Raw genomic sequence first — 4,731 nt, forward strand, 5'->3', positions numbered from 1 at the left:
TATGAAATCAGTAGGGATGTAATGGTCTTCAACCTTTACCAAAACATTCTCTACAAGTCCATGAGCTTATTTTCTTGAGTTGTCTGCCATCTCTAGTGAGATTCTTGCAGCTTGTACCTCAAAGATCCCTAGCTTCTCCATTACAGAGAGAGGCATGAGGTTTACACTTGACCCTAAGTCACACAGGGCCTTCTTGAAGGTCATGGTGTCTATGGTACAAGGTATGGAAAACTTTCCAGGGTCTTGTCTCTTTTGAGGTAATTTCTGCCTAGACAAGTCATCCAGTTCTTTGGTGAGCAAAGGAGGTTCATTCTCCCAAGTCTCATTTCCAAATAACTTGTCATTTAGCTTCATGATTGCTCCAAGGTATTTAGCAACTTGCTCTTCAGTGACATACTCATCCTCTTCAGAGGAAGAATACTCATCAGAGCTCATGAAAGGCAGAAGTAAGTCCAATGGAATCTCTATGGTCTCATTTTGAGCCTCAGATTCCCATGGTTCCTCATTGGGGAACTCATTGGAGATCAGTGCACGCCCATTGAGATCTTCCTCAGTGGCGTCCACTGCTTCTTCCTCCTCTCCAAATTCGGCCATGTTTATGGCTTTGCACTCTCCTTTTGGATTTTCTTCTGTGTTGCTTAGGAGAGTACTTGGAGGGAGTTCAGTAACTTTCTTGCTCAGCTGTCCCACTTGTGCCTCCAAATTCCGAATGGAGGACCTTGTTTCAGTCATGAAACTTTGAGTGGTTTTAATTAGATCAGAGACCATGGTTGCTAAGTCAGAGGGATTCTGCTTAGGATTCTCTGTCTGTTGCTGAGATGGAAAAGGTTTGCCATTGTTAAACCTGTTTCTTCCACCATTATTATTGAAACCTTGTTGAGGTCTCTCTTGATTCTTTCCTGAGAGATTGGGGTGATTTCTCCATGAAGAATTATAGGTGTTTCCATAGGGTTCTCCTAGGTAATTCACCTCTTCCATTGAAGGGTTCTCGGGATCATAAGCTTCTTCCTCAGATGAAGCATCCTTAGTATTGCTTGGTGCATTTTGCATTCCAGACAGACTTTGAGAAATCAAATTGACTTGTTGAGTCAATATTTTGTTCTGAGCCAAAATGGCGTTCAGAGTGTCAATCTCAAGAACTCCTTTCTTCTGATTAGTCCCATTGTTCACAGGATTCCTTTCAGAAGTGTACATGAATTGGTTATTTGCAACCATTTCAATTAGTTCTTGAGCCTCTGTAGGCGTCTTCTTCAGATGAAGAGATCCTCCAGCAGAGCTATCCAAAGACATCTTGGATAGTTCAGAGAGACCATCATAGAAAATACCTATGATGCTCCATTCAGAAAGCATATCAGATGGACATTTTCTGATTAATTGTTTGTATCTTTCCCAAGCTTCATAGAGGGATTCTCCATCCTTCTGTCTGAAGGTTTGGACTTCCACTCTAAGCTTACTCCATCTTTGTGGTGGAAAGAACTTTGCCAAGAAGGCATTGACTAGCTTTTCCCAAGAGTCCAGGCTTTCTTTAGGTTGAGAGTCCAACCATATTCTAGCTCTGTCTCTTACAGCAAAAGGGAATAGCATCAGTCTATAGACCTCAGGGTCTACCCCATTAGTCTTGACTGTGTCACAGATTTGCAAGAATTCAGCTAAGAACTGATGAGGATCTTCCATTGGAAGTCCATGAAACTTGCAATTCTGTTGCATTAGAGAAACTAATTGAGGCTTAAGCTCAAAGTTGTTTGCTCCAATGGCAGGGATAGAGATGCTTCTCCCATAGAAGTCGGGAGTAGGTGCAGTAAAGTCACCCAGCACCTTCCTTGCATTGTTGGCATTGTTGTTGTTTTCGGCTGCCATGAGTTCTTCTTCTTTGAAGAATTCGGTCAGGTCCTCTGAAGAGAGTTGTGCTTTGGCTTCTCTTAGCTTTCTCTTCAAGGTCCTTTCGGGTTCAGGGTCAGCTTCAACAAGAATGCCTTTGTCTCTGCTCCTGCTCATATGAAAGAGAAGAGAACAAGAAAATGTGGAATCCTCTATGTCACAGTATAGAGATTCCTTGAGGTGTCAGAGGAAAAGAGAAATAGAAAGAAGAAGGAGAAGAAGAATTCGAACTTTAATTAGATAAGGTTCGAATTGTGCATTGAGAAGGAGTGGTACTCCATAAATAGAAGGATGTGTGAAGAAGGGAAGAAGATTTTCGAAAATTCAATTAAAAAGATTTTGAAAACATTTGAAAAACACTTAATTGATTTTCGAAAATAAAAGTGGAAAAGAAATCAAGTGATTTTTGAAAAAGATTTTGAAATTAGAAGTTAAAAAGATTTGATTGAAAACTTATTTTGAAAAACATGTGATTGAGAAAATATGATTGAAAAGATATGATTTGAAAACAATTTTAAAAAGATATGATTTGAAAAACATTTTAAAAAGATTTGATTTTAAAAATTGATGACTTGCCTAACAAGAAAAGATATGATTCAAACATTAAACCTTCCTCAACAGAAAAGGCAACATACTTGAAATTTTGAATCAAATCATTAATTGTTAGTAAGTATCTTTGAAAAAGGAAAGAAATTAATTTTGAAAAACTTTGAAAACTTGAAAAAAAAATTGATTTGAAAACAAAATCTTCCCCCTTTAGCCATCCTGGCGTTAAACGCCCAGAATGGTATCCATTCTGGCATTTAACGCCCAAAATGCACCCTTTTTGGGCGTTAAACGCCCAACCAGGTACCCTGGCTGGCGTTTAAACGCCAGTCTGTCTTCTTCACTGGGCATTTTTGAATGCCCAGCTTTTTCTGTATAATTCCTCTGCAGTATGTTCTGAATCTTCAATTCTCTGTATTATTGACTTGAAAAGACACAAATTAAAAATATTTTTGGATTTTTAATAATGAGGAATAATCAAAATGCAACTAAAATCAAATAACAATGCATACAAGACACCAAACTTAGCAGTTTGTATACTACTGACACTAATGAGAATGCATATGAAACACAAAGATACTTAAGTCAATAGAATTCAAAGATCAAAACAAGGAAATCATCAAGAACATCTTGAAGATCACTTAAGATATATGCATGCAACAAAAACATGCAATTGACACCAAACTTAAGATGAGACTCTAGACTCAAACAAGAAACATCAAATATTTTTGGTTTTTATGATTTTTGTGAATTTTTTTGTGTTTTTCGAAAATTAAGTGAAAATATCAAAATTCTTAATGAGAATTCCAGGAATCAGTGCAATGCTAGTCTAAGACTCCGGTCCAGGAATTAGACATGGCTTCACAGCCAGCCAAGCTTTCAAAGAAAGCTTCGGTCCAAAACACTAGACATGGCCAAAGGCCAGCCAAGCCTTAGCAGATCACTGCTCCAAAAGCAAGATCAACAAGCTCTTGTGATGATAAGTTGAAACCTCGGTCCAATTAAATTAGACATGGCTTCACAGCCAGCCAGATTTCAACAAATCATCATGAAACTCTAGAATTCATCTTCAAGAATTTCGAAAAAAATAAATGCCTAATCTAAGCAACAAGATGAACCGTCAGTTGTCCATACACAAGAACAATCCCCGGCAACGGCGCCAAAAACTTGGTGCACGAAATTGTGATCAATACTTTTACACAAAACAAACAATCCCTAGTAATGGCTCCAAAGACTTGGTGCTCACTACCATGGCATAAACACAACTTCGCACAACTAACCAGCAAGTGCACTGGGTCGTCCAAGTAATAAACCTTACGCGAGTAAGGGTCGATCCCACGGAGATTGGTGGTATGAAGCAAGCTATGGTCACCTTGTAAATCTCAGTCAGGCAGACTCAAATGGGTATAGATGATGAATAAAGCATAAAGATAAAGATAGAGATACTTATGTATATCATTGGTGTAAGAGCTTCAGACAAGCGTATGAAGATGCCTTCCCTTCCGTCTCTCTGCTTTCCTACTGTCTTCATCCAATCCTTCTTACTCCTTTCCATGGCAAGCTCGTATAGGGTTTCACCGTTGTCAGTGGCTACCTCCCATCCTCTCAGTGAAAATACGTCCCTGATGCTCTGTCACAGCATAGGCTAATCATCTGTCGGTTCTCGGTCTGGCCGGAATAGAATCCAGTGATTCTTTTGCGTCTGTCACTAACGCCCCGCCTTTCGGAGTTTGAAGCACGTCACAGTCATTCAATCATTGAATCCTACTCAGAATACCACAGACAAGGTTAAACCTTCCGGATTCTCTTGAATGCCGCCATCAGTTCTTGCCTATACCACGAAGACTCTGATCTCACGGAATGGCTGGCTCGTTTGTCAGGCGAGCACTCGGTTGTCAGGCGATCAACCATGCATCGTGCAATCAGAAATCCAAGAGATATGCACTAAGCCTCGAATGCTTGTAGAACAAGAATGGTTGTCAGTCACCTTGTTCATAGGTGAGAGTGATGATGAGTGTCACGGATCATCACATTCATCAAGTTGAAGAACAAGTGATATCTTGGACAAAGAACAAGCGGAATTGAATAGAAGAACAATAGTAATTGCATTAATACTCGAGGTACAGCAGAGCTCCACACCTTAATCTATGGTGTGTAGAAACTCCACCGTTGAAAATACATAAGAACAAGGTCTAGGCATGGCCGAATGGCCAGCCTCCCAAATGATCTAAGATAGCATAAAATTAGAAGATAGCTACCAAGATGTCAAATACAATAGTAAAAGGTCCTACTTATAGAAAACTAGTA

General features: G+C 39.5%; 1 non-coding gene across 1 annotated transcript; it reads left to right on the forward strand.

Moving 5' to 3' along the window:
* The first annotated feature begins 1,344 nt into the window (after positions 1-1,344).
* On the forward strand, positions 1,345-1,452 carry LOC130959287 (small nucleolar RNA R71). Its single transcript, XR_009078379.1, has one exon. It is a non-coding gene; the product is annotated as a small nucleolar RNA R71 (small nucleolar RNA).
* The last annotated feature ends 3,279 nt before the right edge of the window (positions 1,453-4,731 follow it).

The sequence above is a fragment of the Arachis stenosperma genome, chromosome 10 (assembly GCF_014773155.1).
Source record: "Arachis stenosperma cultivar V10309 chromosome 10, arast.V10309.gnm1.PFL2, whole genome shotgun sequence".
Lineage (NCBI taxonomy): Eukaryota > Viridiplantae > Streptophyta > Magnoliopsida > Fabales > Fabaceae > Arachis > Arachis stenosperma.